Source organism: Mustela lutreola, chromosome 4 (genome assembly GCF_030435805.1).
Source record: "Mustela lutreola isolate mMusLut2 chromosome 4, mMusLut2.pri, whole genome shotgun sequence".
NCBI lineage: Eukaryota > Metazoa > Chordata > Mammalia > Carnivora > Mustelidae > Mustela > Mustela lutreola.
Window position 1 is genome coordinate 111,291,058 of NC_081293.1, and position 13,842 is coordinate 111,304,899.

A 13,842-nucleotide genomic window follows, 5' to 3' on the forward strand; every position below is an offset into this window, starting at 1 on the left:
CTTTCTACAGGCTCTTTCTTCACAGAGTTTGCTGTTTTATGATTTTAGTTCAATAAGCAAATCTATATTGATCTTTTACTTTTCTAAAGAACTACAGAGAATTTAAGAAAAATTTAAAACAGGGATTGTACTTGAGGAAAATGAAGCCAACAGGGAGTCCATGAACTGGGCTCACGTTAAAAGTAGCAAGTACCTGGGTGGCTCAGTTGGCCAAGTGTCCAGCTCTTGGTTTTGGCTCAGGTGGTGATCTTGGGGTCATGAGACCATGGAGCCCATGTCGGGCTCCATTCTCAGAGAGGCATCTCCTTGAGAGTCTCTCCCTCTCCTTCTGTCTGTCCCCCTCCCCTACCATTCCCATTTGTTCTCTTTCTTTCTCTCTCTCTCTCTCTCTCTCTCTCTCTCATTCTCTCAAATAAACAGTAGTAAGTAACTATCAGAGTCTGCCTGAGGGATTAGGATGAAAATACTTGGTATTACCAAAATGTCCCTCAGACACTGGCTGAAATGTGATGGAAAGCCTTCCATCATAATTTCTTTTTTTTAATTGAGATATAATTGACATATAACATTGTATTCATTTCAGGCATACAACTTTATGATTACAAAGTGGTCACCACAATAAGTCTAGTTAACGTCCATTGCCATACATAGTAACAAATTTTTTTCTTGTTAGGAGAACTTCTGAAATTTACTGTTAACAACTTTTAAAGATAAAACAAGGTGTTATTAACTATAGTCACGATGCTGTATTATATCCATGACTTATTTACTTTATAATTGGCAGCTTATACCTTCCAGCCCCTCTACACATTTCACCCCTCCAGGCCCCACCTCTGAAAACCATAAATCTTTTCTCTGTATATGAGTTAAGAGGTATTAGGTGGGGGGATTCCACATATGGGTGAGATTATATGGTATTTGTCTTTCACTAGCTGACTTATTTCACTTATTTCACTTAGCTCAAGGTTCACCCATGTGAAAATTGTCATTCTCACAAATGACAAGAGTTTCTTCTTTTTTATGGCTGAATAATATTCTGTTGTACCACATCTTTATACTCATGCATAGATGGACACTTAAGTTGCTTCTATATCTTAGCTAGTGTAACCAGTGCTGTGATGAACATGGGAGTGCATGTATCTTTTCAAATTAGTATTTTCTTTCCTTTGGATAATAACCAAAAAGTAGAATTGCTGGTAATGTGGTAATTCTGTGATTAATTTTTTGAGGAACCTCCATACCATTTTCTTTCTTTCTTTCTTTCTTTCTTTCTTTCTTTTTTAAGATTTATTTATTTGAGAGAAAAAGAAAGAGAGATTGAAGGAGCAGAGGGAAGGCCTGCAGGTGAGGGAAAGAGAAACCCAAGCAGGCACCACTGAGTGCAGAGCCCTACGCAGGCTTGGTCCAAGACCCTGAGATCAGATCTAAGCCAAAACCAAGAATCAGATGCTCAACCGACTGTGCCACCCAGCACCCCCCCACCCCTCATACTGTTTTCTATAGTGACTGTACCAATTTACATTCCCACTAATGGTGCACAATTGTTCCCTTTTGTCCACATCCTTGCCAACACTTTTTTTTTGTCTGTTTAATAATAATCATTCTAATATGTATGAAGTAATATCTCAACGTGGTTTTGATTTGTATTTCTCTGGTGATTGAGTACCTTTTCATATGCCTGTTGACCACTGCATATATTCCTTGGGAAAATGTCTATTCAGATCCTTTACCCATTTTTTAGTTAGATTCTTTGTTTTTACTACTGAATTGTAGGAATTCTTTATATATTTCAGATATTGGCCTCTTATCAGATATTTGGTTTGCAAATATTTCCTCCCATTCATTAGGTTTCCTTTTTATTTGATGCATGGTTCCCTTTGCTCTGCAGAAGCTCTGTACTTTGACATAAGTTTCACTTGTTACTGTTGTTTGCTTTTGTTGCCTTTGCTTTTGGTGACATATCCAAAAAATCATTCCCAAGACCAACACTGAAGAGTTTACCACCTATATTTTCTTCTAGGAGTTTTATGGTTTCAGGTCTGTAGTACATTTTGAGTTAATTTTTGTGCTTGGTATAAAAAAAAAAGTGGTCCAGTTTCATTCTTTTGCGTGTGGCTGTTCAGTTTTCCCAACTGTTTATTGAAGAGACTGTCCTTTCTGCAGTGTATATTCTCTACTCTTTTGTCATGTTAATTAAACAAATGTGTCTGGGCTTATTTCTGGGCTATACTGTTCCATCAATCAATGTGCCTATTTTTATGCCAACACCACACTGTTTTGATTACTATAGCTTTGTAATGTAGCTTGAAATCAGGAAGTGTGATACCTCAGCTTTGGTCTTTTTTCTCAGAATTTGTTTATTGGGGTCTTCTATGGTTTTTTTTCCTATTTCTATAAAAGGTGCTATTAAAATTTTGATAAGGATTGTATTGAATCCATAGATTGCTTTGTGTACTATGGACACTTAAACAAAATTAATTCTTCCAGTCCATAAGTGTGGAATATCCTTCCATTTATTTGTGTCTTCAGTTTCTATCATCAATATCTTGTAGTTTTCAGCATATGGCTCTTTCACCATAATTTTTTTAACTGTCTTTTAATTTCTTTTAACTGTCAAATAGCTACTTTTTTTTGCTCCCATGAGGAAAAATTCCTAGAGGAATAATTCATTAGGCCAGTAGTTTTCCAACAGTATCAGAATCATGTGGACCTTAGAAGTGCAAATTCTCAGGCCCAACTCCAGTTCTGTCAAATCAGAAACATGGGGGTGGGAACCAGCTATCTGTTCCATCAACTCTTTCTAGTGATTTAAATTAATGCTGCAATTTGAGAACAACTGCTCTAGGACTTTTACTTTATTCTCCCAGCCCAACTTAGCCAAAAGCCTATAGAGGACATGTGGTATTTTTGCCAGAATATGTGCACTTTGAAGAAAAGAGGATCTAAAGATCCCATGGCCAGGAAAGAGAAGAGTCCAAGATTTTAATAACCCATCAGGTTGAATTAACACCTTTTGATAACAGATAGAAAACTGATGGATAGATGATTGCCCCAACTGTCAAAGGTTAATCAAGGGAGTGCCAATGTTTTCTTAAAAAAAAAAAAAAAGTAAGGGGTACCTGGGTGGCTCAGTGGGTTAAAGCCTCTGCCTTCCGCTCAGATTGTGATCCCAGGGTCCTGGGATCGAGCCCCGCATCGAGCCCCACATCGGACTCTCTGCTTAGCAGGGAGCCTGCTTCCCTTCCTCTCTGCCTGCCTTTCTGATTACCTGTGATCTCTGTCTGTCAAAGAAATAAATAAAATCTTTAAAATAAATAAATAATAATGTGGAGCCTACTCCAAGAAATGATCAAGTGATTCATTAAAACTTAAAAGTTCAGGGTGCCTAGGTGGCCCAGTTAAGCATCTGCCTTTAGCTTGGGTCATGATCTCGAGGTGGAGCCCCACATAAGGCTCCCAGCTCAGTGGCAAGTCTGCCTCTCCCTCATCCCTCTCCCACTCCCCCTGCTCGTGCTCTCTCTCTCTCTCTCTCAAATAAATATATAAATAATCTTTTTTAAAAACTTAAAAGTTCTACAGCACACAGCTAGAGTTCAAGGATTTATAAGTTTAAATTTGGTGATGTTAAATGCTCATCTCAATAATTTGAAGATGGGAGTGGGCAGATGACATGGTAAGAAATCTTCTAAGACTGTTGCTTCACATCACCAAGACTCTTTCCGAAATGGATGAAAGTACAGGTCAGCAGCTTCATAGCAGAGTACTTACCTCATCATCAACCTTCTATATCACTGAGGATTATTGACTTTTTAATATCAAAGTAGGTGAAAATGTCATGATACTGTTGTTTAACTTACATGCCTTTGCTTATTACTAAAGTTGGACACTACAAAATGCTTATTAGTCATTTTGCTTTCTTCCTTTATAAATTATTTATTTGTGTCCTTCACTTATTTTTCTAATAAGCTATAAATATTTTTAATTGATTTGTAAAATGTATTATATAGGAAGTGCATTGTAAAATATTTTCCTCCATCTGTCAATTACCTTTCATTTTCTTTGTTATATATATATATATATATGTGTGTGTGTGTGTGTGTGTGATATGTGTGATAGTACATGCCTATTACATATATTATGTATATCACTTATATAATTTTTGTATTTTTTATACACACAACTGTATACAGTCAGTTCTGTTTCTCCTTGTGTGCTTTCTTTCAATGCATTTTTGTTTGCTTGAATTGTTCAATCCAAGATATGTTTTCTTTTTTTAAAATATTTTATTTATTTATTTGACGGAGAGAGATCACAAATAGGCAGAGAGGCAGGCAGAGAGAGGGGGAAGCAGGCTCCTTGACAAGCATAGAGCCCAATGCGGGACTTGATCCCAGAACCCTGAGATCATGACCTGAGCCGAAAGCAGAGGCTTTAACCCATTGAGCCACCCATGTGCCCCAAAATATGTTTTCTTACATTTTGTCTTGGTAGCCTTAAAAAAAAACCTCTCAATTGGCCTCATGTGGTTTTTACATCCATCTTTTTAATGCACTACAATTTATTTCAGTACACCATATGGACAAAGCTGTAAGTCAATTTTGTTTCTAAAAGAAATACATGTTTTTCCCCATAGTTTTTTGGTAAGAAACCATATCCCTTACATGGTCTTATGATGCTTCATTACGAAATCTCAAATTTATGTGTCTGTTTCAAGATTATTGTACTCAATGATCTGTCTGTGAATCCTACAGTCTGTCCAACTTTTTATTTAACACTTCATTTTATAACTGACATCTCATAGGGAAGGTCCACACTTGTGCTTTCTTTCCTTCTCTAATCCCAGTTGCTTATTTTACCAGATAAACTTTAAGATTATTTTGTCAAATTGAAAAGGAAAACTTTTGGGGATTGGAATTGAATTAGAATCTCTATATTAAGTGGAAAAACTTATCTCTATAGGCTAGTAGGTAAATTCAAAAGTGATTAGAAAAGCATTATATACTGCTGTACAATTATGAGGTTTGCATATCTGTTTTTTTAGAGCATAGATTCCATGAATTTCTTTTAAGGGTTCATTTCGGGAGTCTTTGATTTTCTGATGCTAGTGTGAATATAATCTTTACTTTCATTTTACTTGTGATTGTCTAACATTTTTAAAATTGTTGATTTTTAAAGTATTTACCAACAACATTTTTTCTATCAAAATAGATGTTCCACTGAGCAGCTAGAGGCCAAGGGGAGAAACGCACGTCAAGTGCCCTGGTCTGGAGAAGGCCAAGCCTTCATTCAGAAGCTCTACATGCCCTACAATACTTGTCTCCTCACGATCCTCATCTTACAAGACAGGGAGGAGACATATGCACAAGGTGCTTGGAGGGCCACATCTTAGTCCATTCAGGCTGCTATTAGAAAATAGAGCAGCCTGGATGACCTATAAACAACAGAAATTCATTTCTCACATTACTGGAGTCTGGAAAATCCAAGAGCAAGGCACCAGCAGTTGGAGTGTCTGGTGAACCCCACTTCCTGGGTCATGAACAGCCCTCTTCTTACTGTACTCTCACACAGTGGAGGTGTGGGGCCCAAGGGAGCTCTCCTGGACCTTTTTATGAGATCACTAATCCCATTCACCTAATGTCCCAAAGGCAACCTCCTAATGTCATCACTTTGGAAGTAAGGGTATCAACATGAGTTTGGGGAGAAAACAAACATAGGACCAATTCTCCATTGGTAAAAGAAAAAGGTGTCTGGCTTCAACTGCTGTTAGCTCTCTTAACTTTGTCCTCAGCACAATTCCATGCAAAGAAGAAAAATTCAATTTGATATCTTATTACGCAGTATCACAGACAGACATGCATTTATACACATATTCATAACTAATCAAAATTTCCCATAGTTCTAAACACACACACACACACACACACACACACACACACACACACCACTCTTCCAGGCACTAGATTGAGGGAAGATTTTCTCTTGCTTTCATTATCTAGCTCTCTGAATCTGAAGTACATTTAATCATGACTGACACTTGACCAGAATTTCCTTGATTCCTTCTTTCTGCTCACCTTCCACATTTAATCCATCAACCCGTTCTGCTGACTCTACTTTTTTAAACACATCCTTACTGTGCTCCCTTCTCCCCAGCCCACTGTGGCCACCCTCATGCAACCCGCCACCATCTGTCCACCTGGGCGAACTCAGAGTCTCCCCTGTTCTTGCTTTCTCTCCCACTGCTCTATGATCTGTTTCCACACAGCAAACAGAGGGATCTTTCCAAAATACAGGTCAGGTTTTGCAAGTCCTCGCTGAAAACCTTCCATCAGCTTTCCACTGTGCTTGGAATAGATTCCACACTCCTTGCTCGCCCAACCCCCACCAGCATCTAGGATCTTGCCCTTGCCTGTCTCTTCAGCCTCATCTAGAATCACTGTTCGAAGCTCTTGCCCACAGACTCTGTCCACCTGGGCCTGTACATTTCCTCAAACAAGATGAACCCATTGCATACAGACCACCGAATCTTTGCCTGACCAGCTTCCTCTTGACGTTGAGATGTCTAGTTGAAGGGCACCTCGTCAGGGAGGCCTGTCCTGACCATCTCCACCGGAAGTAGCTATTTATTCACTCTGCTCCATCATCCTCTTTTCATTCTCTGTGTAGTTCTTGTCACTCTCTGGCTTTCTGTGTGCCCCATTTATTGCCTGCCCACCCGCCACCACCAGGATGAAGCTCCCAGAGGTCGAGCAGTGCCTGTCTTGTCCTTGACTATATTCCAGTGCCTAGAAGGGAGCCTCAGATGCAGAAGGGTCTCAGGAATGCTTAAATAATGAAGCTCTTAGATGTGCTTAATTAATGAAGGGTCTCAGAAATGCTTGATTAATGAATGGTTAACTAATGTGGACAGGTGATAGAGCTCAGGAAATAGTTCTTTCCCAGTAGGGGCTTTCTGACTGATGAGGCCAGACCTTTGGCAGAAGTGGTAATCAGGGGTGGGAACATTCTTCTACCTTATTCATGCCTGTGCTATAGTTCTTCAAAGCCTGAGAAGTGAAATGGCCATAACCCTTGCTCAGCTAACACCTCTGATGGCTAGTTAGCCATAAATCTTGCACACCTTTGGCAAACTCCTGATGGATAATTCTTGTCTCCAGTACTATTATAACTTTATATCTTTCTGTTTGTTTAAATGGACATTTGACCATGAAATTGGGGAAAAGGTAAGAAGGTGCTACCATGACCCAGAAGTCCACAGGCAATGCCGGCAATCAAACAAAGGTGATATTGACATAGTTGTATATTCATCCCATGTTCAGAATTGGCTGTAGAGAATTGTGCTTTAATATATTCATATTTGCCTTCTCCTCATTTAATAAATGTGACTCTTATAAGTACCATGTTAATAGCACACAGTAGATAAATAATGGTTGAAAATTGTTATCAATTATCTTCCCAAGTCAAAGGCATTTGATGTCAACCTCAGTCTTCTCATTTATGAGATGAGAATAATAATAATAATAACAACAACAACAATAATAATATCTAGCTTAAGGTAATAATAATAATAATATCTAGCTTAAAGGTTTTTGTAAAGATTAAATGAGATAATCAGCATAAAATTCTCAGTAGAGACCCTGACAAAAAGTAAGTGCTGGTTAGTGTTCTCTAAGATTGAGGTTGATATTATTTTTATTTTCTCTATCTTTAGTGCACTGTATGCAAAATGGTAAGAACTGTGACAATGCCAGGGGAGGGGAAGGCATTGTTTGGGCCTGCAGCTGCACCAGCTAATGCTCAGGGTCTAAGGCTGTTGCTCCACTGAGGCAGGTGGTGGTTTATGCTCTTCAGGAACCCCAGGAGCAGGGGCAGGACCCTGCTGGACCTCCAGGTCAGGCAAAGGGGTTGATGGCTCTTCCATCCCAGGAGAGTGAATTAGAGCCCTGACTACCACCTGCACTGTCCCCAACAGGACAAGTGCTATCACTGCTTTTCCTGACGGGTGAGCCACAGCAGCAGGGATGGGGTGGGCCAGCTCAGGCTCCAAAGATGCAGCAGGTGCCAGAGCAGGTTCTGGGACGAGCTCCTGAGGTGGATCAGGACCTTGCTCTGGGGCTGGTGCTGTAGCTCCAAGAAGAGAAAGTATCATCAGCATGACCAACTTCCCTTCTGCCTTATAATAAAAGAAACTTTTCCTATCAAAAAAAAAAAAAAAGTACTATGGGAACCATATTTATTAAAAGAAAGTCGCTGTCATTTTATGAACTAAGGTTATCTTATCCTTAATGGTATCTGAGTGTGACTAGGAGTAGGCACACAGTTCTGACTGTGGGTATGAAACAATGGAGAACAGACACACATCTCAGAGACCAGGCCAATTAATGGGCCAATGAGCCCACAGAGGGTACCACCTTCATGGGTTACCGTAACCTAGATCTAATCCTTAGAATTTCATGGTTACAAAAGTTTGATTTTTTTTTTTTTTTTTTGGCCCATGGAGGACTGGTCAGACTCTCAGGCAGAAGACATCAAAGATAAGAAGTATCTAACATTTTGGATGCCTCTAACTTGCAAAGCTATCTGCTACACACTTTATAAATGGGATTTCATTTAATCCTAACAAAACCCTTTGAAGAAGTAAGAGAAAACTGAGGTTCAGGGCAGTTCTAATAACCTCTCCAAGGTAATGAGTGACCTAATTAGCTTTTGAATTCAAGGCTGTACAATTTCAAACTCTTGTCCTTTATATTACACCACATAGTCTTTCTCAGAAACTGACATGTACTCTGCAACTTTGCTAAGAGACTGGTATGTAAACCAGAACAACAATGCATTATTGTACAATGGTGTTTTTACCCTTCTGGTGAGTGGCATACTTAAATTGGCCACTGAGAACATTCACCTGTGATGACCCATTTCTTAAGAAGTAAATTTCTAATTAGGAAGGAATCCACCAAATCTATAAAAATATTCTAGGCCACCAAGTTTATTAAATGCTGCTTGACCCATAGAGCTGGCCAAATCTTTCTCTTGGTTGTAGATGTTCTTCATACAGGTTGGTTATGGTTCTGATTTGCCAAGGTCTATGAAAGGTGGCATTAGGTCCTGAGGCCAATACTCTCTTTCTGTGTCCTTGCTCCTTTCCTCTGGTGCCAGTTGGTCTGTTGTCTGTGCCTTTTTGTTCAGCTGGAAAAGGTAAGGTCTACCTGAGCTGGGATTTGCAGTAGAATAGACAGACCTAATAACTTAGTTAACTCTGGGCAGCAGCTTCTTTGGCTTCCACTTCCTCCAGTTAGTCCAGCTTAATTCACCAGAGTTCTACAGAGGTACTTGGAGGTTAAAGCCCCAGTTCAATATTGGTGATGATTTGCTTGGCTCTGTTTTCTGATCTCACTGCTCCATTGATCCTTGACAGGGGGAAGTACAATCTGGGTATTCCTGCATCTTGGCCAAGGTAACAACACAGGACTTTAATCTCACATTTGCCCCCAACATTCTCCACATATCTGCTAGATCCTGTTATTTTCTTTCCTGGACATGGTTAGATGAACACTGTCAAATCCTTGGTCTTAGATTTCTTAACTAAACTCCATCTAAACTAACTTCTCTCTACTAAAACAATTAGTCTTTAGACAAAATGATAATATTCCAGGGTATCAACCCCATTCGGACAGCACTTTGTTGGGACTGCATTGCAGTGGAAATCTTGCTGTAATTGAACTTTATGATTTTTTTCAGCCCTGAACATATAGACCTTCTTTTTCTGTGGCTTAAGTCTCTGAAGAGCTCATTTATCTATTCATTGGTCCTATTCTTTCAGTCACAGAGCTTAAGCTTATTTCCAAATCAGGAGGCAACTAAGTTTAGCCCATTTGTGTCTTACTATTGTCTTCCAGAGACACATGGGATTCGTGTAAATGGAAAATTTATTAACAAACTTATTTTTTAACAGACTGCTTATACTGAATGATTATACATAGCAAGAATCTGGGAAAAACTTTATCCCCATTCCAGAAGCATCCACTGCAAATACCATAATAAACTCTATTATTCCTGTGTTATCCAAACCATATGAATTATCTGAATTGTTTCTCCTTCGGCCCAACCCTTGACACAGGAAATACAAACGTCTCATGCCTGAACTGGGAAGTTAAGAGGCTAAAGGAAGAGTAAGACAATGAGTTGTCAAAAGTAAGAGTGACTCGACAACATCACGTGGAACCCCATTGTTATCCAAGAACTATCTGCATAATAATATATTTCCAGAAAAGTTAAACTGGAAACTGTCCCACAAGTTTCAATTACTACACATTTGAACACACCAGAGTACTGAATTTTAGTTGTTCTTAGTAAAAATAAAAATCATTTTATATTTATTGACTTGAAAAGCAGTATTCCCCAAACCAGCAGGTTTTCTCCTTCAGGCTATTTTCCTTCTCCATTAAATGGCAACATCTATGGTGTGTAGATCCATAGGCATGGGAACCATTCTGAATCTCAGATAGTAAGGGCCAGTGGGTCCTGGTTTAAGGAAGAACAGTCATTTGGAAATGCTCTATATTGAGGGAACTTAGAGGAGAGATGTCTGAACTGAAAATCGCTCAGGTGCTGCTCCAGTAATGGCTCAAGCTATTCCCATGTTTATTAAATACACGTCAAAAAGTTTGAATTGAGAGTTTAGCATGATAAACCAATGACATAACCTCTTTTTCCTCCTCTTCCTCTCCTCTCTCTCTCCTTCTTCCCTTTTCTCCTCCTCAACTTATGCTTATTCTTCAGCTCTCTTGGCTGTTTGGAACATACAAATTGTGAGCTAGAATATATAGGATTTCTGTAATCATGATATTTAATGGTATTACGTAGGACACATAAGGTTCTACGCAATGTCCTTCATGTCAAGCTCTCGGGAATACTGGGATCCACTGGGAGCCTTTGCAGCACCGGAAGTCTTTGCTTTTCATGTAATGTGAGTGGGTGATAAGAGCTTGTGTGTATCTGCTGATTTGAGAGGAAATCATGGGAGCCTGTAAGTGAAGGGAAGTTTAACCAAAAAGAAACTTCATAAAAGCATACAGCTTTATCGGGCTTGAGACATCACTTTTAGTTATTTCATGGTGCTAAAATACACCATAGGTCATTAAAGTTTCCCAAGTTTGTACAAGACAGATCCATCTATTGTGTTCACTTTATGACTATCCTCAAGCCCACAAAGAGATTGGAGCTAGTAAGAAAGGGTAATTTAACACATTAGGACCAAAGGTTCTGCCAAAACAAAGAGCCTTGCTAAAAAGAGACAGAATTGGAACTGTTGATCATGCATACCCATTAACCAGGACAATCACAGAATGTTTCAGAAATAGCTTTTATCTTAGTCTTTTTCTCATCAAAAGTTGTTAATTTTGTTTTTACTTGATTTTTCCTGAAATTCTGCATATTACAAGGGAATTTGATGAGAAGCTTGGCTTTTCTTATTCCATACGATAACACACGCCAGGACTGCACAGCAAAGGTACCATTCCTACTTTAAGGAGTGGGACAGAACCAAGATATCCTGCATTTCTATGACATATATAACTGCCCATATGTCTAGCCCAAAACTATACTGCTAATCAAATAGATTTGTGTATTTAGTTAGCTGGAAACCTTTCAATAGTTTTCAATAGGTCGGTGCATCCTTTTGGTTGAAAACTAATACCGTTGTTTTCTCAGCCTTTCTCCAGGTTGAGAAAATGTGTCGACCAGACTGAGAGGTTACCAAATGAAGTATTTCACTTTTGAAAAACCATTTCACAAGATCACCCTTTGAGTTATTACTTGTTTTTTGATAATTTTCTTTATTGAAACTCTAGAGCTCAACTGAGAATTACAATGATGGCAGTCACATTTTAGTAAGAAGAATGCCTGTTTTGCAGTAAGAATGGTCCTAAGGAAGGATAAGAACACTTAGCTATGTGATTTAAACAAACATATGTTAAAATAAATATAGAGTATGCCAGTATGTCACTGGGAAAAAGAGAGTCACAGCGGCAGTCTGGTACACACATCTATGCTCAGATTACCTAAATACTGCGTATGTTGTATTCACTGCAAATTATCCCTAAGTTGTAGAGTAATTATAACTCACTCTTTGGTTGCTAAGGCTATATTATGTTTTCTACCTTTAAGCATGAAATAGATATTGTAAACATTCATGAAGTTTTACTCTAATGGAAACAATGTGAATTTTTAAATTGGGGTATCATAAAAGTAAGCATTGCTTTCCCTCAAAAAACAAAAAAAAAAAAACAAAAAAAAAAAACAAGAAATTGTAAGCCCAAAACTTTTTCTTCACATGTAGCTGAGCTAATAATTCTGCTTTAAAATAAATAAAAATGTATTTCAATTGTTATTATCCTCGCATAGTTCTTAGTGGAAAAGATTACTGATGCTAGAATATTCATATGTAAAGCTAAGTTTCTCTTTGAAAGAGGGGTTTACCTCCAAGACCTTTAGTCACAAGCCTTTGGCTGAGGAAGATCCTTGCTGAAGTCTTTTTAACTCAATGAGAAAAGCAAGGACTCCATTTCAACATTTAAAGTACTTTCCACAGATAGAGGAAGATTTATATACTGGGGAAAATTGAAAAGCGCCCTTTGTGTTACAAGTGAATACACAGGCAAAGTGATTTAAAATCAGAGGGGACACGGACAGGATGGAACCTGTAAACGAAATCCAGTAAGAGGTGAGAAATGAGTTTTCCAACGGTGCGGATTTTCACCTGGTGGGAGATCGAGAGTACTTTGTGAGCAATCTCCTCAGATAACTAAACTCTTTGGCCTTCTTAAAACCTTTAAATAATTTTAAAACATGTTCCAATTTTAGGAAGTGCAGCATTATCTCAAATAGCAAAACTTCCTGCAAGTAAGTGACCCTGATAAGACAGCAACCGGGGGCAGAATGGCTGGGCCCCTTGGACTCCGCGTGGGCCAGTGGGGTGGGAGGGAGGGCGCTGACGGGGCCTGGGCCCTCAGAGTTGAAGCCAAAGTGTAGAGAACACCCCAGCACTTGTGTGGGTCCTGGCCTTTGTCTTGGGAGAGGTAGAAGTGGCTCCAACATGACATAAAGGTCAGAGACACAGGAGGCAGGGTGGGCCCAAAGTGGTACCCATACTCGCTGGGCTCTTCAGGAATGCCGTGTCTGCAGATGAGGGGAGGTTCGGTGCTCCTACGCATGCGTGGGGGCCCTCTTCTTTTAGACTATATTGTCCCCTAGAGGGTTTTGACATCTGATTGATGACTAAGGAAGGCCTCCTGCCACCCAGAGGTAACCTGGGCCTCATTCCTCAGGCTCTTGTGACAGTTGGGCAAGAGAGAGCAGCATTGGCAGAGACGATGGGAAGTGAGGGGGGCCTGATCAGAAGGGCCGTGGGCACTGCGCTGAGGAGCACCCCCTCACTTTGACACAATGGGGACCAACAGGAACAGGGCGCCGACGGAGGCTACGTCCCACCGGATGCAAAATCTGTCTGTGAGAGGGACTTATTATTTCTATCTGTGAAATGGCTTAACTGCTAAAATAGTCCAACAGAGAACTGAAAGGGTGCCCATTACCTATGTCCCTGAATAAAGTAAAAGGGGTTCCTTTCCTTCTCCTGCAAGAAGGTATGTGTACTCAGGCAGGCAAAGACCGAGATCTAGAGCTAAGGGGACCTGTGTGGTTCAGAAAGGATGGAGGGCCATCCCGTGGGCGGAGAGATAGGACACAGCCAAAGCCTTTTGCTGTCAAAAAGGCTTAATCCAGCTGGACCACCTCAAAGCCAGCTGCAAAAGTCCCCACGTGTGCATTCTTGATGCCAGCCCTGCCTGG